The 21,080-nt window shown below is 35.1% G+C and overlaps 1 protein-coding gene across 1 annotated transcript in view; it reads right to left on the bottom strand.

Annotated features, from left to right (window-relative positions):
* LRRIQ1 (leucine rich repeats and IQ motif containing 1) overlaps nucleotides 1–21,080 on the bottom strand; it is a 182,216-nt gene that overhangs the window by 99,656 nt on the left and 61,480 nt on the right. The gene's annotated exons all lie outside the window — the stretch shown is intronic.

The raw sequence follows: 21,080 nt of genomic DNA, 5'->3' as shown, positions 1-21,080 counted from the left end.
TCCGCAAAAAATGCCATTGGTAATTGGATAGGGATTGCATTGAATCTGTAGATTGCTTTGGGTAGTATAGTCATTTTCACAATGTTGATTCTTCCAATCCAAGAACATGGTATATCTCTCCATCTGTTTGTATCATCTTTACTTCCTTTCATCAGTGTCATATAGTTTTCTTTATATAGCTCTTTTGTCTCCCTAGGTAGGTTTATTCCTAGGTATTTTATTCTTTTTGTTGCAATGGTAAATGGGAGTGTTTCCTTAATTTCTCTTTCAGATTTTTCATCATTAGTGTATAGGAATGCAAGAGATTTCTGTGCATTAATTTTGTATCCTGCTACTTTACCAAATTCATTGATTAGCTCTAGTAGTTTTCTGGTGGCATCGTTAGGATTCTCTATATATAGTGTCATGTCATCTGCAAACAGTGACAGTTTTACTTCTTATTTTCCAATTTGTATTCCTTTTATTTCTTTTTCTTCTCTGATTGCCGTGGCTAGGACTTCCAAAACTATGTTGAATAATAGTGGTGAGAGTGGATATCTTGTCTTATTCCCGATCCTAGAGGAAATGCTTTCAGTTTTTCACCATTGAGAATGATGTTTGCTGTGGGTTTGTCATATATGGCCTTTATTATGTTGAGGTAGGTTCCCTCTATGCCCACTTTCTGGAGAGTTTTTATCATAAATGGGTGTTGAAATTTGTCAAAAGCTTTTTCGGCAGCTATTGAGATGATCATATGGTTTTCTTCTTCAATTTGTTAGTATGGTTTATCACATTGATTGGTTTGCATATACTGAAGAATCCTTGCATCCCTGGGATAAATCCCACTTGATCATGGTGTATGATCCTTTTAATGTGTTGTTGGATTCTCTGCTAATATTTTGTTGAGGATTTTTGCATCTATATTCATCAGTGATATTGGTCTGGAATTTTCTTTTTTTGTAGTATCTTTGTCTGGTTTTGGTATCAGGGTGATGGTGGCCTCGTAGAATGAGTTTGGGAGTGTTCCTTCCTCTGCAGTTTTTTGGAAGAGTTTGAGAAGGATGGGTGTTAGCTCTTCTCTAAATGTTTGATAGAAATCACCTGTGAAGCCATCTGGTCCTAGACTTTTGTTGGAAGATTTTTAATCACAGTTTCAATTTCATTACTTGTGATTGGTCTGTTCATATTTTCTATTTCTTCCTGCTTCAGTCTTGGAAGGTTATACCTTTCTAAGAATTTGTCCATTTCTTCCAGATTGTCCATTTTATTGGCAGAGAGTTGCTTGTAGTAGTCTCTTAGGATGCTTCGTATTTCTGTGGTGTCTGTTGTAATTTCTCCTTTTTCATTTCTAATTTTAATGATTTGAGCCCTCTCCCTCTTTTTCTTGATGAGTCTGGCTAATGGTTTATCAATTTTGTTTATCTTCTCAAAGAACCAGCTTTTAGTTTCATTGATCTTTGCTATTATTTTCTTTGTTTCTATTTCACTTATTTCTGCTCTGATCTTTATGATTTCTTTCCTTCTACTAACTTTGGGTTTTGTTTGTTCTTTTAGGTGTAAGGTTAGATTGTTTATTTGAGATGTTTGTTGTTTCTTGAGGTAGGATTGTATTGCTACAAACTTCCCTCTTAGAACTGCTTTTGCTGCATCCCATAGGTTTTGGATCGTCATATTTTCATTGTCATTTTTTTCTAGGTATTTTTTGTTTTCCACTTTGATTTCTTCAGTGATCTCTTGGTTATTTAGTAATGTATTGTTTAGCCTCCATGTGTTTGTGTTTTTTACGTTTTTTCCCCTGTAATTGATTTCTAATCTCATTGCATTGTCATCAAAAAAGATGCTTGATATGATTTCGATTTTCTTAAATTTACTAAGGCTGGATTTGTGACCCAAGATGTGATCAATTCTGGAGAATGTTCCATGCACACTTGAGAGGAAAGTGTAATTTGCTGGTTTTGGATGGAATGTCCTATAAATATCAATTAAATCTATCTGGTCTATTGTGCCATTTAAAGCTTGTGTTTCCTTATTAATTTTCTGCTTGGATGATCTGCCCATTGGTGTGAGGTGTTAAAGTCCCCCACTGTTATTGTGTTACTGTCGATTTCCTCTTTTATAGCTGCTAGCTGTTGCCTTATGTATTGAGGTGCTCCTATGTTGGGCGTATATATATTTATAATTGTTATAGCTTCTTCTTGGATTGATCCTTTGATCATTATGTAGTGTCCTTCCTTGTCTCTTGTAACATTCTTTATTTTAACACCCATTTTATCTGATATGAGTATTGCTACTCCAGCTTTCTTTTGATTTCCATTTGCATGGAATATCTTTTTCCATCCCCTCACTTTCAGTCTGTATGTGTCCCTAGGTCTGAAGTGGTCTCTTGTAGACAGCACATATATGGGTTTTATTTTTGTATTCATTCAGTGAGCCTGTATCTTTTGGTTGGAGCATTTAATCCATTCACATTTAAGGTAATGATAGATATGTATGTTCCTATTACCATTTTCTTAATTTTTTGGGGTTTGTTTTTGTAGGTCTTTTCCTTCTGTTGTGTTTCCCACTTAGAGGATTTCCTTTAACATTTGTTGTAGACCAGGTTTGGTGGCACTGAATTCTCTTAGCTTTTGCTTGTCTGTAAAACTTTTGATTTCTCCATTGAATCTGAATGAGATCCTTGCCGGGTAGAGTTATATTGGTTGTAGGTTCTTCCCTGTCACCACTTTAAATATATCATGCCACTCACTTCTGGCTTGTAGAGTTTCTGCTGAGAAATCTGCTGTTAACCTTATGGGAGTTCCCTTGTATGTTATTTGTCATTTTTCCCTTGCTGCTTTCAATAATTTTTCTTTGTCTTTAATTTTTACCAGTTTGATTACTGTGTGTCTTGGCGTGTTTCTCCTTGGGTTTATCCTGTATGGGACTCGCTGCGCTTCCCAGACTTGGGTGGCTATTTCCTTTCCCATGTTAGGGAAGTTTTCGACTATAATCTCTTCTAATATTTTCTCTGGTCCTTTCTCTCTCTCTTTTCCTTCTGGGACCCCTATAATGCGAATGTTGTTGCGTTTAATGTTGTCCCAGAGGTCTCTTAGGCTGTCTTCATTTCTTTTCATTCTTTTTTCTTTATTCTGTTCCGCAGCCGTGAATTCCACCATTCTGTCTTCCAGGTCACTTATCCGTTCTTTTCCCTCTGTTATTCTGCTATTGATTCCTTCTAGTGTAGTTTTCATTTCAGTTAGTGTATTGTTCTTCTCTGTTTGTTTGTTCTTTAATTCTTCTAGGTCTTTGTTAAACATTTCTTGCATCTTCTCGATCTTTGCCTCCATTCTTTTTCCGAGGTCCTGGATCATCTTCACTATCATTATTCTGAATTCTTTTTCTGGAAGGTTGCCTATCTCCACTTCATTTAGTTGTTTTTCTGGGGTTTTATCTTGTGCCTTCATCTGGTACATAGTCCTCTGCCTTTTCATCTTGTCTATCTTTCTGTGAATGTGGTTTTTTCTAACCATTTTCTTGTAAAAAACAAATGGTAAATTCAAGCAGTTGGAAACTTGGGCTGGGAATAGATAAAAGACTGCATTATGACAAGAATAGTATCAGACACACTCTTTTATTTTACTTTTTTTAAATTTTTAACTGAGTTGGGTCTTTTTTGCTGCACGCAGGCTTTCTCTAGTTGTGGCGAGCAGTGGTTACTCTTTATTGCGGTGTGTGGGCTTCTCATTGTGGTGGCTTCTCTTGTTGTGAAGCACGGGGTCTAGGTGTGTGGGCTTCAGTAGTTGTGGCTCATGGGCTCTAGAGCACAGACTCAATAGTTGTGGCTCATGGGCTTAGTTGCTCCACAGCATGCGGGATCTTCCTTGACCAGGGCTTGAAGCTGTGTCCCCTGCATTGGCAGGCAGATTCTTAACCATTGCGCCACCAGGGAAGCCCAGACACACTCTTTTAAAAATAAGATAATTAAAATAATTCAATAGAAAGTTGCTGTTTATTTCAGAAAAAGTGTGAATTCTGATTGTTTCTCAGTGAAATACAGTGAGTCGAGGGTTAAACCAAAACAAAAGGGGTGGTGATTACCCCATATTACATGATCTGGAATATTTAAATTTATGATATTTCTCCTTGAATCTTAGTAAGGATTATAATAAGAATCTCCCAGATATGAGCAAAAGTCTTTATCAATTTAAAAGGCCAATGATATGAAAAACCAGATCAGAAAGCAAGAGCGGTCCACCAAGCCCAGCCACCTCAAAGTACTTCCCAAGCCTTTCACAAGAAGAGTGTGTGGGCTTCTTTTCACAAGGCTATTGATGATCACAGGGGCAAAATAAACTTCTTGAATGAGTAAAACTTCTTACTAAAAAACTAACAATTCCTATGAGGAAAACTACAAATCAGTGACAAAAGATACCAAAGACTAAATAAATGGAGAGATGTCACATGAAAAAAATCTTTGTGGATAAGAAGATTCAATACTGTCAAGAAGTCCGTTTTCCCCTAATTGAGCTATAGATATAACACAATTCCAACTAAAATACCAGCAAGATATTTTGTGGATATCAAGAATTGATTCTAAAGTTTATATGAAGAGGCAAAACAAGCATATAGCCAACTTAATTTTGAAAGAGAAGAAAAAAGTTGGAAGACTGACACTAGTTGACTTCAAGATTATCTATGAAGCTACAGTAATCAGGATAATGTGGTAATGGCAAAAGAATAGTCAAACAGATCAACGGAACAGAAGAGAGAACCCAGAAATAGACCCACATAATACAGTAAACTGATCTTTGACAAATGAGCAAAAGTAATACAATGGAAAAAAGATAAGTCTTTTCAACTACTGGTGCTAGAACAACTGAACATCGCCATGTAAAAAAAAAAAAAAAAAAAGGAATCTAGACATACAGACACAGACCTCTCATCTTTCACAAAAATTAACTCAAAAAGGATCACAGATCTAAAAGCAAAATGCGAAACCCCAAAACTCCTAGAAGAAAAAATAGAAGAAAATCTAGATGACCTTGGGTATGGTGATGACTTTTTATATACAATACAAAATACACATCTAAATTATTAATGAGTTGAAGTTCATTAAAATTAAAAATCCCTGCTCCTAGGGACATTGTCAAGTAAATGAGATGAAAAGTCATACACTGGGAGAAAGTGTTTGCAAAAGACATATCTGATAAATGACTGTTATCCAAAATATGCAAAGAACGCTTAAAACTCAATGATAAGAAAATGAATGTCTTGGTTAAAAAATGAGCCAAACTCCTTAAAAGACATCTCACCAAAAGAGATATAAATATGACAAATAAGCATTAATTAATGAATTGCAAATTATAATGAGATACTACTACATACCTATTAAAATGTCCACAATCCAAAACACTGATAACAATGTGGAGAAATAGGAATACTCATTAAGTGTTGGTGGTAATGAAAAATGGTAGCGACACTGTGGAAGATAGTTTGGTGGTTTCTTACAAAACTAAACATATTTTTATCATTTGATCTAGCAATCAGGTTCCTTGGTATTTACCCAAATGAACTGAAAATGTACGTCCACACAAAAACCTACCCACACATATTTATAGCCGTTTTATTTGTATCAGCCAGAACTTGAAAGCAACCAAGATGTCCTTCAGTAGGTAATTGATAAATAAACTGTGATACATCCATACAATGCAATATTATTTAGCATTAAAAAGAAATGAGCTATCCAGACATGAACAAACATAGAGGAAACTTAAATGCATATTACTAATTGGAAAAAGCCAATCTGAAAAGGCTGTATGTTGTATGATTCCAACTGTGTTACATTCTGGAAAAAAAGCAAAACTATGGAGACAAAAAGATTAATGGTTGCTAGGGGTTAAAGTAGAGGGAGGGATAAAAAGGAAAAGCACAGAGGATTTTTAGGGCAGTAAAACGATTCCATATAATACCACACGGTGGATGCATGTCATTGCACATTTTTCAAAACCCATAGAATGTAGAACACCAAGAGTGAACTCCTATATAAAACTATGGAATTTGGGTGATACTGATGTGTCAATGTAGGTTCACTGATTGTTAAAAGTGTACTGCTTTGGTGTGGGTATTTACAGTGAGGGGGGCTGGACATGTGTGGGGACCGGGGGTATGTGGGAATTCTCGGTACTTTCTGCCCAATTTTGCTGTTAACCTAAAATTGCTCTAAAAAACAGAATTCATTAATTAAAAAACAAACAGTTCCTAAACACTAAATGAAGGATGGGAGGGTAAGATTACTAAAATACTAAGAGTTAAGAAGGCAAAGCCCTAACAACAGTTATTCCTTTTACCTAGACTGTAAAGTCAGGATTGGTATATCTATTTATGCAAACACAGTTGTAAAATATAATTTTAATTATTTTTTTAATGGAGGAAGTGGTCCATTAAGGCAAAAATGCATAGGGCCAACCAAGATCATAATGCATCCCTGTGTAGAGTTATGATCTTGGTAGCCTTGGTATTAAATAAAATAATCATCAGAGAGGTACAAATATATCTCTTTCGATGAAACAAAATAGAGGAATACCACAGTTTTTCATTTACTGAGGACACAGTTGACTAGCTCTCTACATCCTTCCACCACTCCAGAAATGATGCTTTTTTTTTTTCTTACAGATATTTAATAAGGAAAGAGAGAAAGGATTAGATTTGGTTCTTCAGGGTAATTATCAGATGTTTTACAATGTTAAGAAGCAGACAAAAGCTTAATGGTTTGCTAATAAAGAGTTAAAGCTATTAAGAAAATTTGAGCCCACATATTTTGAACTTTTTAGGAGGTTTGAAGCTAGAAATGCTTGCCAAATCAAAAACTACCTACCATGTTTACCACAAAGCGTTAAATAAATGGCATATATTGTGTTTCTGCTTAGATTCGTTTTAAGATATGGTTTGAAAGCAGGATGTTACATTAAGATAATATCTATTCATCACAGGTGATGAGGTAATCAGAGGTGTTCACCTCAGAGGTACAATATTAAATATAACATGAAATCTTTAACTGAGGCTCTCATCAAAGCAAGGAAATATTCCACCCTACCAAATAATTTATTACAGTACTAAGGAAGCTACACTGTATTCTAAATCTTTATCAAAATACCCAGTGTCAAGGTTTCTTCAAGATATGACTGTAATGTCAAAGTAATGTCAAAATAACTTATTTAGTTATAATTATAAAATGCCAGGTATGAAATAATGATTTTTGAGATGTGATAATAAAGGGTATTGAAAGTTAAGACTGCATTGGTGTTCATCCAGCTTAAAAAAGATGCTCTAATTCTATTACTGGTCCTGTTTCTTCAAAGTAAATTTCCTAAATTATAGAAGATCAAATAAAAGACTTTAATAACTTGATGGAAATAGTTCTTGAGAATAGCCAACAGTTCTAATTCTTTGTGTACCAAGCGAATTTCTACCTGGTACCTTGGTCTCCAGAGTGGACCTGACTAGCAGAAGGAATGACGTGTGCCAGTGACAGGCTCTAATCTTTGAAAAAGGTATGTCTTATAAGGAAAATTAATAAAGCATATTACCTTATTATAAGTTTGATTTCTTAGCAGTTAGGTAATGCTGATTTTCTTTTCTTCTAGTGTATAACCATTTCAGCAAGCTTTTGTGTGTACAAAACTTTTTACCAGGATGGTGGACCCACAGTGGTACTGCAGATGCAGTAACACCTATGAGACACTCTTGAGTGGTCATCTTTCAGGTCTCAGTTTGGCTAAATGAGGAGGTGTCAGCAAAAGGAAGGCAATGCTCATGTTGCTAACATAAGAACCTCAGGGTCCAACACATCTATCCTTTGTGTTAGTCACTCTCGAAATTCATTGAGATGAGAATTCAAGCTAGATCCCTATGCGTGCCTCCAGCCCTGAAGGGTAGTGTTTCTGAAAAGATTGTCCTTGAACTACTGTATCAGTGGTACTTGGGGTGCTTTTTAAAATGCAGAGTCTTCAGCTACACATAGACCTCTACTGGCAGGTTCAGGGGAATCTGTATTTTTAAAACATAGTCTTTCTTGTGCACCTTAAAGAGTAAAACTACTACACTGGGAAGAAAATAGACCTCAGCACGTTATGCTAAAATCAGAGATGATAGGGTTTAAGGTAAAAAAAAAAAAGAAACAAAAATAACTCTTAAAGAAACTCTGAAATTCAAATCATTTGCAAATTGTCCTAAATTAAAAAAAAGGCTTGCATGGAAACTTATACCATAGTCTATATATCAATGATATCAGAAGAATTTGCTAAAATAAGGGATACTGTGGTCCTGGGCAGTTACATTCCAATGATATGTCACTGATTAACATTGCCATTGGTTTTATATAAATGCTGTGAACTTTTTAAAGAAAACTATCCCTGTAACTCTAAAATTAGAGGGTACATACCAAATAAATAAAGAAATCAGCTTTCTACTCAGAAATAATTGATGGTTGGAACAAAGAGCCATTTTAACCAAATAATCTAATATAATCCAAGAGGCAAAAATATAAGAATTTGCTTTATCAGATTAAGGAACAGATCAGTATTTTACCACAAACATTTTACCTAATAAAAAAATGCTTATGCTCCAGACAACCAAAGTAATGAAAAATAATTTCAAAGGTAATACAGGACATTAGAGTTCTTTCTAGGTGTTGCAACTGGCATCATGTGGAAGCTGTTGAGATGTTAATTGACAAGGATCAGCAAAATGATAGTTTTATCATCAAATGCTATATTTTGGACATGGTTATTGATATAGATATCATCAAGTATAATATTTTAGCTATACACAATAATTCTAGAGAATGTGGGTCAACAGTGCTTGAATTTTTACATTTGGTATATTTTGATATTACACTCATCACCTTTACATTAAAAGTTCCCAGTTTATTTTAGTCACAATATTTTGAACTTCTTTGGATGTAAAAATTTAGTTTGCTTGGATCTTCAAGAATACGACAGTGTCTTCAAATTTGTGAATCACATAATAAATATTCAGATTGGAGTTCGTGTTTTATTTAAACATTTTTTTCTTAAATCTTTTAAGGAACAATAGTCAGATTTGTATAAGTTAGTAGTGCATGAATTGGCCTTAAATTCAAATGCAGCCTTATAAAGAGCCTATGATAAATATATTTGAAAGTGCTGTAACAAGTTGATTCATGTTCAAAATGAAGTATAAGGACACTGTGAGATCTCAGCCTTAGTTTTTCCAGCTGGGCTCCTCCTAGTCAAGGGCTGAATCAATATTTCATTTTGTGAAAACTTCCTGGTGAATATTCTGTCACTTAAGAAGCTCTATTAATCATTAATGAATGAAGCACATTCCCAAAGGAAATTCCAAACTGAGTCTGTGGATTAAGTTTTAAAAAGAGATTTCTTTTAGTACATCAGTTTTGTTCATGTTATCACTGGCTAGACTTGAAAGTAAGAAGCCAATTGGGAAAATCTATAACTAATCCCTTCGTTGGTATCAAGGGGTTATGTAAAGTTCATTGGAACATACTGGTTAAAGTTTGAGTTGATCCTTTCATTAACAAATCCATATTTTATAGATTACTAGATTGTAACCTCTTTAGATAAATGAATTTCTTCTTAAAATTATGAAAGCTGTATTAGAGCAACTGATCTAAGTGAAATTTGATAGGTAACATGTTCAAGTTGCTATTAGTCTAGTCCATAAAAGTTAACTTAAACATAGAAATTGTAATAGCTAAATAATTGTATATATAAATACTACCTATTCTCTTTCAGTATTGATTATTTCTAATTAAATATTTTCTTTAAAACTATAAAGTATATATACTTAGTAAGTATAATAAAATGTGAATGTTTATCTTTATATACGTATTACAGTGTTATATCAATAGATTTTACAAGAAGCACATTTTATTCAATAAAATAGTGCTTATGCTTTCTACAAACAAAATAATGAAAAATAAATAGATTAAAAGGTTACTCAGGACATAGGTTTGTTTCTAGTTGTTGCAACTTGCAACATGGCAGCTGTTCAGATGGTAACTGATACCAGATCAGCAAGAGAATTCATGCCCTATTTGCCCAACACCTAACAGAAAAACCATTGCCCCCCAAAGAACTTGCTCTGAATAATGGGCACAGCTGCTATTTTTATTTGTCACTGTATGCCAACTATATAACTTGTTCTATAGAATTACTTGGGAAAATATCTCTCTAGAAACAACCCATCAGACATTTTCATTATAAATAATATCACCTGCTAAGCAGTCTTTCAGACATGATTACACTCTTCTTTTTGTATGGGAAATTTCACTCTAAGATCTGGTTCCTAGAAATGAGGACCCAAAACTTGGGGGATTAGTGCTTTAAATCTCAATGTAAGAGAAGCACAGCCCTAGCATGTGAGCTAGTGCATCTGGATGGGGACCTTGACTGCTTCTATTCCAGAAAAGGGAGTCCTTCACCAAGCTGGTAAGAGGTCTAGAAACATATCTAGGTGGCCTTTTCACATATGCACACAAAATCTTTAAATAGTTTTAATTTCTGATCACCTTATGATTTGACATTAACTAATAGTTGACATTTCCTATAATAACTTGTCCTAAGATCAGCTTCTCAGGAAACTTGGAGAATCTGATAAATACTATGGTTCCCTAGGAGTCTGAGGACTCCAATTTTAGAACTCCAGATATTGATAATTACTGCAAATCAACAATAATATAAATTTTCAATTTATAGAAAATAACATTTTCAATCACTAAAATAGAATTGAATAAATTCAGTAGAAAAATTAGAGGGGCTGAAACATGCATTTTTTTCAAGCTTTTACACATTATAATGTAATTAAATTCAGTAATGTATTCCTCCAACAAATAATTTTGGGTGTCTACTAAATACAAGGCATACAAGGACTCTAAACTATAAGGATCTGTACAATTATCTGGGGTCACTTCTACTACTTAATTTTAGCCATTTTTTAATGCTTGGATTTTCATTTAATTTGGCTACTTTCCCCTAATCTCTTGTTACTTTTCTACTAAAAACAAGCTTCCCCAAATACTATTTTCATTTTCATACAACTATTCAAAATTTCTCTATAGCTCCTTAAAAATAATGGCTAGCATTATCAAGTATGTTTTCTGACAGGCACTACTATAAAGTGCTGTCATGTGGTAACATATTTATTCCTCATAGAGACTGTTGGTATGCTCTGATACTTGTGTTCTTCTCTATTTTTCCCAGGGTTTTTTTGCAGTTAGTTTGGCCATGTGACTAGTTACAGTTAATACAGTATGAGAGGAGTGATCACTGCCACTTTTGAGGGCAGAGTGGTTAAATGTCAGTTGTTTTCCTGGTGGTCATTTTCCCCACCACAATCTACTACCTAAAAAAGTGAGGTTATGTTGAAGTTATGTGACACAGAGTCACAAAATGGAAGCAGCCTGAGTTTCTGAGTCTGCTTAGATTAGACAGGCCAAACTCACATCAGACATAATGTAAACAAACAAACAAAAACCTCCTAATGTATTAAACCACGTAGATTTCTGAGTTTGTTGTTGTGTGGTATAACCTATACTACCCTAATGAATAGATCCTATGAGATAGGTACTATTATTATACCCATTTTACAGATGAAGGAAGAGACATAGCAAGATTAAGTAACTTGAGCAAGGCAAACAACCAGGAAGTGGTGGAACTAGATATGCACCTGAGCAGTTTACTCACAAGGCCCATGTATATGTCCACTATGTTACAGTCCCTTTCCATGACCACAGGATAAAGGAGACATTTTATCCTCGCATATGAAACCCTTTACAATCTGGCAGTAATACAACACATAAAGCCGCAGAGTACAATGTTTAAATTCTAGGCTTCAGAACTCAAATTCCACCCCTGACACTTACTTCATAACTGGGTAAGTCACAGGGTATCTAAGCTTCAGTAAATACTCTGTAAAATGAGAATGATAATTACAGAACCTAACTTAGCTGCTGTGAAATGAAGGAATATATATAGGTACTTAGCCCACTCTCTGACACATTGTAAGCATAAGTACTTGATTTCTTACTTCTTTCCAATGGTATTACCACTATACCCACTTTACCTGAATAGACTGGCCTTCTAACAGAGCCTAACTTCACCTTTCACATTCCCTCCTTTTTTGGATATTTCCTCCATCAGAAGTGCTTTCTTTTCTTTTAATTTGGTTTTCCTTTTTTTTTTTTTTAATTTAATTTTATTTATTTATTTTTTGGCCACGTCGTGCAGCATGTAGGATTTAGTTTCCCGACAAGGGATTGAACCCGTGCCCCCTGCATTGAGAGAGCAGAGTCTTAACCACTGGACCACCAGGGAAGTCCCTGATTTTCAGTCTTACCAAACTTTTGAGGTTTAACTCAAAGTTTGCCTCTTCAGAGCAGGCAGTTTTCCCTGGTCACACTAAATTAAGATAATATTTCCAAATTTCTAAAGCATACCTCTTGCCTACAATAATCATCTGACACTTACATTTTATTAGGTACTAAAATCTAAGAGTTAAGAGCACAGATTCTGGAGCTAGACTGCATGGATTTGATTCCTGGGTCTTTGACTTGCCAGCTGTGTGAAACTGGGCAGGCTACTTAGCCTTTTGGGAACTCAGTGCTCTTAAGTATAAAATGGGGACACTAGGTTGCTATTTCATCAGGCATATTGTGAGGATTAAATGAGAATGATGAGAACGGTGTTGGGCACAAAGTCAATGCTGTTTCAGTGTTTGTTACCATTAGTTTTCATGGTTATCATTTTTGAATACATTTTCTATCCCTAACAAGATTATAAAAATGACTTGAAATCATGGGTTACATTGAATTTCCCTTATAATGTCTAACATGTTAGGACACTGGTTGCATATAGCAGGCATACACTAAATACTTGGTGACTGAATACGAACTGGTAGGCCTAGTAATAGAAAATAATAGATTTTTGTGTGCTTACCGTGTTCTAGGAATTGTTATCAACAAGATAAGTATATTATCTCATTCAAATCTAGTGGCTATACCATAAGATAGGTACCATTTTTATCCTCATTTTACTAATGAAGATTCAGAGCCATAGAAAAGGTAAGTTACTTGCCCAGGATCACAAAACACGGGGCAGGAGGAAGATGTCCTTGTTTAAAAACACAATGATTTCCAAACTTTAGTGCACACTGAATCACACAAAGGGCTTGATAAAACACAGATTACTGGGAATCATCTGCTAGCTTCTGATTCAGTGGATCCGGACAGTGTCCAAGATTTTGCATTTCTAACAGGCTTCCAAGTGATGATGAAGCTGCTGGTCTGGGGGATACACCTTTAAGAACCACTGCACTGGGTTATACTCTTTCCTCCATGCTATACAGCTTACATTGCTCTTAGAAACAGATGTTTCTAAACTAGAAGTTGACAGGTTCTGTTCTAAAACATGTGGAAACATACCAGGTTTCCCTAAAAAACACTGTAACATTAGACATTTATGTGGAAACTGAGCTTTAAAGAAAAAAGAAAGAAAAATAGATTTTCTGGCAAAAAGATAATAACTCTTCTGTGATACTCAACTTATCAATGAGTAGCAAATCACACAGGTGTTTGACTTGGTGTAAAAATGCTGCTGTTTTCTTAACTAAACGTCGATTAACAAATTCAAGAAACCAATACATCTAGAAAGAGAATGTCACAGGTTTGCAGTGACCTTAGACAAGGGAGGGAACAGCGACTACTCCCTAGACTCTCTTATCTTTTCCTACAGGTGGGTTAAGTCAGGTAAAGGAATTTTAAACATAATCAGATCATTGGTTCTTCTGTAAGATATCTTATATTCCTCTGAAGTACTCAGAAAAACAAGGATCTTCCTGGCTATGGCCACACATCACAGGGAAACCAAATCAGGGGAAAGAGTCAACTGCTTCTGCCCTAGGACTGGATGTCACAACAACCTTTTTTTCAGTCATTCATTTCTCCCTGTCTATATTTTATTCATAAATTATTTTTACTACCTGGTCAAATTGATAAGACTTGCCGACTTGATCCAAACTTAAGATCCTGAAATAGATTTTCCTACCTGAATTTTAGTAAATGGTTGCCTTTCCCTACACTTAGCATGTTGCCAAACACACCTTGCTAAATTAGGCTACAAGCTCTGTCCATTTTGGCTTGTTCTGCCTTGATGTATCTATGACCTGATATGATACAAATGTCAAATGTACAATAAATCATATTAAACCATCTAACAAATGCATGCTGCTGGACATAAAAAGAGATAAGAGTTCAGGCCATAAACATCACCAGTACTAGAAAATTCCGAAGTGGATATATGCAAAGTTTTTCAGTATACTGGGATTTAATTCACCTAGACCTGGTAAATGAGTCTGAGGATGTGTGAGAGAAAAACCACTTAGAGCCAAGGGAAAGAACAAGTGGGAAGCAAAAGGCAGAAAAATTACAGGAACTCACATGAGGATGGGAATAATTCTCATCAGCCAAAGTTGAAAGGATACATGTAAGAGACATTGGGCAGAATACTCAGAAAGTTGGTGCCATAGTAGTGGGGCTAAATTAGCACTAGTCTGAAGATTTCTTTGAGACTTCCCTAACAGAACTTAAAAGGAAGTTTTGAAGGTATCTCACTACTTCCAAGTAATGTAGCTGCTGCATGTGAGAAGCAAAATATGTTATTTAAAGGAAAAAAAAAAAACAAAATTAAGAAATCAACAAGTATAAAATTTTAAATGTCCAGACTACAACCAAAATTGACTGGGCATGCAAGAAGTAAGAAAATATGACCCAGAATCATAAAAAAAATCAATAAAAATAGACCCCAAAATGATAGAGATGATGAAATTAACAGATAAGGATGTTAAAACAGCTATTATAAATATTATCCACATGTTCAAGTTGATTCAGGAAAATATGACCATGATTAGGAGAGAAATTGTAAACCTTAAAAAATAAAGGAAACGTCTCAAAATGAAAATCATAATATCTGATCTGAACTGAAAAACAGTCTAGATGGGATTAACAGCAGAGTAGCTATACAGGAAGAAAATATCAGAGAATTTGAAGACATAGCAATAACTAGTAAGACTGAAATACAGGCAGAAAAAGAGTATAATAAATATAAGAACAGAGCAATAGCGACATCTGGGATATATCAAGTGGACTAATACTGATGAAGTTAGAGTCCTAGTAGGATAAGATAGAACAAAATATTTGAAAATTACTAGCCAACAATTTTCAAAATTTTATGGAAACGATAAATCCACTGTATCTGAGAGGTTCAGTAAATCCTAAACATGGATGGACCTAGAGATTATCATATTAAGTGAAGTAAGTCAGACAGAGAAAGACAAATATCATATGATATCACTTATATGTGGAATAAAAAAAAAAATACAAATGAACTTTTTTACAACACAGAAATAGACTCACAGGCATAGAAGACAAACTTATGGTTCCCAAAGAAGAAAGACAGAGGGAAGGGATAAATTAGGAGTTTGGAATTAATAGATACACACTACTATGTATAAAGTAGATAAGCATAAAGGACTTACTGTATAAGAAAGGGAACTATACTCAATAACTTGTAATAACCCATAATAGAAAAAAATCTGAAAAGAATACACACACTCACACATAACTGAATCACTTTGCTGTACACCTGCAACTAACACAACATGGTAAATCAACTATGCATTAATTTAAAAAAACTTAAGCCAATAAACAACAAAAAAATCCTAAGCAGAGTAAATCTATATAAAAGCAACCAAAGCACATTATAATCAAATTGCTGAAGACCACTGATGAAGGGAAAATCTTAAAAGTACTCAGAGACAGAGGAATGAAGACATGAATGTTCACAGATTTCTCATCAGAAACAGTGAAAGCCATAAGACAGTGGAGAGACATTTTTAAACAATTGGAAGAGGGGACTGACCACCCAGGGGCATAAGGTGATTTTTCAAGGTGATAAAAATGTTCAATACCTTGATTGTGGTGGTTTTCACACAATATTCATACTCATAAACTGATACTCAAAATTGATAAATTTTATTATAGGTAAATTACTTCAAAAAATGTGATTATAAAAAAAGATGAAGCTTAACTTCGGGAAAATGGTGTTAGCATAATTTCAGAGTTTCAGATTGAAGAATTTTTTTAAAAAGAAAATTCATTTAAAAAAAATCACAGAGCAGAAGCAACAAGAATTACAATCCTGCAGCCTGTGGAACAAAAACCAGATTCACAGAAAGACAGACAAGATGAAAAGGCAGAGGGCTACATACCAGATGAAGGAACAAGATAAAATCCCAGAAAAACAACTAAATGAAGTGAAGATAGGCAACCTTCCAGAAAAAGAATTCAGAATAATGAGAGTGAAGATGATCCAGAACCTCGGAAAAAGAGTGGAGGCAAAGATCGAGAAGATGCAAGAAATGTTTAACAAAGACCTAGAAGAATTAAAGAACAAACAAACAGAGAAGAACAATACACTAACTGAAATGAAAACTACACTAGAAGGAATCAATAGCAGAATAACAGAGGGAAAAGAACGGATAAGTGACCTGGAAGACAGAATGATGGAATTCGCTGCTGCAGAACAGAATAAAGAAAAAAGAATGAAAAGAAATCAAGACAGCCTAAGAGACCTCTGGGACAACATTAAACGCAACAACATTCGCATTATAGGGGTCCCAGAAGGACAAGAGAGAGAGAAAGGACCTGAGAAAATATTAGAAGAGATTATAGTCGAAAACTTCCCTAACATGGGAAAGGAAATGGCCACCCAAGTCCAGGAAGCGCAACGAGTCCCATACAGGATAAACCCAAGGAGAAACACGTCGAGACACACAGTAATCAAATTGGTAAAAACTAAAGACAAAGAAAAATTATTGAAAGCAGCAAGGGAAAAAGACAAATAACATACAAGGGAACTCCCATAAGGTTAACAGCTGATTTCTCAGCAGAAACTCTACAAGCCAGAAGGGAGTGGCATGATATATCTAAAGTGATGAAAGGGAAGAACCTACCACCAAGATTACTCTACCCGGCAAGGATCTCATTCAGATACGACAGAGAAATCAAAAGGTTTACAGACAAGCAAAAGCTAAGAGAATTCACCACCAACAAACCAGCTCTATAGCAAATGCTAAAGGAACTCCTCTAAGTGGGAAACACAAGAGAAGAAAAGGACTTACAAAAACAAACCCAAAACAATTCAGAAAATGGTCACAGGAACATACATATCGATAATTACCTTAAACGTGAATGGATTAAATGCTCCAACTAAAAGACACAGGCTCGCTGAATGGATACAAAGACAAGACCCATATATATGCTGTCTAAAAGAGACCCACTTCAGACCTAGGGACACATACAGACTGAAAGTGAGGGGATGGAAAAAGATATTCCATGCAAATGGAAATCAAAAGTAAGCTGGAGTAGCAATACGCATGTCAGATAAAATAGATGTTAAAATAAAGAATGTTACAAGAGACAAGGAGGACACTATATAATGATCAAGGGATCAATCCAAGAAGAACCTATAACAATTATAAATATATATGCACCCAACATAGGAGCACCTCAATACATAAGGCAACTGCTAACAGCTATAAAAGAGGAAATTGACACTAACACAGTAATAGTGGGGGACCTTAACACCTCACTTACACCAAAGGGGATATCATCCAAACAGAAAATTAATAAGGAAACAAAAGCTTTAAATGATACAATAGACCAAATAGATTTAATTGATATTTATAGGACATTCCATCCAGAGACAGCAGATTACACTTTCTTCTCAAGTGCGCATGGAACATTCTCCAGGATAGATCACATCCTGGGTCACAAATCAAGCCTCAGTACATTTAAGAAAATTGAAATCATATCAAGCATCTTTTCTGACCACAACGCTATGAGATTAGAAATCAATTACAGGGGAAAAAAAGTAAAAAACACAAACACGTGGAGGCTAAACATTACGTTACTAAATAAACAAGAGATCACCGAAGAAATCAAAGCAGAAATTTAAAAATACCTAGAGACAAATTACAATGAAAACACGATGATCCAAAACCTATGGGATGAGGCAAAAGCAGTTCTAAGAGGGAAGTTTATGGCAATACAATCCTACCTCAAGAAACAACAAATATCTCAAATAAACAACCTAACTGTACACCTAAAGGAACTAGAGAAAGAAGAACAAACAAAACGCAAAGTTAGTACAAGGAAAGAAATCATAAAGATCAGAGCAGAAATAAATGAAATAGAAACAAAGAAGACAATAGCAAAAATCAATAAAACTAAAAGCTGGTTCTTTGAGAAGATAAACAAAATTGATAAACCATTAGCCAGATTCATCAAGAAAAAGAGGGAGAGGACTCAAATCAATAAAATTAGAAATGAAAAAGGAGAAGTTACAACAGACACCACAGAAATACAAAGCATCCTAAGAGACTACCACAAGTTCCTCTATGCCAATAAAATGGAAACCTGGAAGAAATGGACAAATTCTTAGAAAGGTATAACCTTCCAAGACTGAAGCAGGAAGAAATAGAAAATATGAACAGACTAATCACAAGTAATGAAATTGAAAGTGTGATTAAAAATCTTCCAACAAACAGAAGTCCAGGACCACATGGCTTCACAGGTGAATTCTATCAAACATTTAGAGAAGAGCTAACACCCATCCTTCTCAAACTCTTCCAAAAAACTGCAGAGGAAGGAACACTCTCAAACTCATTCTATGAGGCCACCATCACCCTGATACCAAAACCAGACAAAGATACTACAAAAAAAGAAAATTACAGACCAATATCACTGATGAATATACATGTAAAACTGAAAAAAAAAAAACAAAACCAGAATCCAACAACACATTAAAAGGACCATACACCATGATCAAGGGGGATTTATCTCAGGGATGTAAGGATGCTTCAGTATACGCAAATCAATCAATGTGATACACCATATTAACAAATTGAAGAAGAAAAACCATATGATCATCTCAATAGATGCAGAAAAAGCTTTTGACAAAATTCAACACCCATTTATGATAAAAACTCTCCAGAAAGTGGGCATACAGGGAACCTACCTCAACATCATAAAGGCCATATATGAGAAACCCACAGCAAACATCATTCTCAACGGTGAAAAACTGAAAGCATTTCCTCTAAGATCAGGAACAAGACAAGGATGTCCATTCTCACCACTATTATTCAACATAGGTTTGGAAGTCCTAGCCACAGCAATCAAAGAAGAAAAAGAAATAAAAGGAATACAAATTGGAAAAGAAGAAGTAAAACTGTCACTGTTTGCAGATGACATGATACTATACATAGAGAATCCTAAAAATGCCACGAGAAAACTACTAGAGCTAATCGATGAATTTGGTAAAGTAGCAGGATACAAAATTAACGCACAGAAATCTCTTGCATTCCTATACACTAATGATGAAACATCTGAAAGAGAAATTAAGGAAACACTCCCATTTACCATTGCAACCAAAAGAATAAAATACCTAGGAATAAACCTACCTAGGGAGACAAAAGACCTGTATGCAGAAAACTATAAGACACTGATGAATGAAATTAAAGATGATACCAACAGATGGAGAGATATACCATGTTCTTGGATTGGAAGAATCAATATTGTGAGAATGACTATACTCCCCAAAGGAATCTACAGATTCAATGCAATCCCTACCAAATTACCAATGGCATTTTTTACAGAATTAGAACAAAAAAATCTTAAAATTTGTATGGAGACACAAAAGACCCCGAATAGCCAAAGCAGTCTTGAGGGAGAAAAAGGGAGCTGGAGGAATCAGACTTCCTGACTTCAGACTAAACTACAAAGCTACAGTAATCAAGACAATATGGTACTGGCACAAAAACAGAAATATAGATCAATGGAATACCATAGAAAGCCCAGATATAAACCCACGCACCTATGGTCAACTAATCTATGACAAAGAAGGCAAGGATATACAATGGAGAAAAGACAGTCTCTTCAATACGTGGTGCTGGGAAAACTGGACAGCTACATGGAAAAGAATGGAATTGGAAAAATCCCTAACACCATACAGAAAAATAAACTCAAAATGGATTAGAGACCTAAATGTAAGTCCGGACACTATAAAATTCTTAGAGGAAATCTTCGGAAGAACACTCTGACATAAATCACAGCAAGATCTTTTTTGATCCACCTCCTAGATTAATGGAAATAAAAACAAAAATAAACAAATGGGACCTAATGAAACTTAAAAGCTTTTGCACAGCAAAGGAAACCATAAACAAGACGAAAAGACAACCCTGAGAATGGGAGAAAATATTTGCAAACGAATCAACGGACAAAGGATTACTCTCCAAAATATATAAACGGCTCATGCAGCTCGATATTAAAAAAACAAACAACCCAATCCAAAAATGGGCAGAAGACCTAGATAGACATTTCTCCAGAGAAGACATACAGATGGCCAAGAAGCACATGAAAAGCTGCTCAACATCACTAATTATTAGAGAAATGCAAATCAAAACTACAATGAGGAATCACCTCACACCAGTTCGAATGGGGATCATCAGAAAATCTACAAACAACAAATGCTGGAGACGGTGTGGAGAAAAGGGAACCCTCTTGCACTGTTGTTGGGAATGTAAATTGATACAGCCACTAGGGAGAACAGTATGGAGGTTCCTTAAAAAACTTAAAATAGAATTACCATATGACCCAGCAATCCCACTACTGGGCGTATACCCAGAGAAAACCATAATTCAAAAAGACACATGCACCCCTATGTTCATTGCAGCACTATTTACAATAGCCAGGACATGGAAACAACCTAAATGCCCATCGACAGATGAATGGATAAAGAAGATGTGGTACATATATACGATGGAGTATTACTCAGCCATAAAAAGGAATGAAATTGAGTCATTTGTAGAGACGTGGATGGATCTAGAGACTGTCATACAGAGTGAAGTAAGTCAAAAAGAGAAAAACAAGTATCGTATATTAACGCATGTATGTGGAACCTAGAAAAATGGTACAGATGAACCGGTTTGCAGGGCAGAAATGGAGACACAGA

This window comes from Eschrichtius robustus, chromosome 13, assembly GCF_028021215.1.
Source record: "Eschrichtius robustus isolate mEscRob2 chromosome 13, mEscRob2.pri, whole genome shotgun sequence".
NCBI classification, from domain to species: domain Eukaryota; kingdom Metazoa; phylum Chordata; class Mammalia; order Artiodactyla; family Eschrichtiidae; genus Eschrichtius; species Eschrichtius robustus.
Note: the sequence above shows the minus strand (reverse complement) of the source record. Positions and strands in the feature narration are given on the sequence as shown.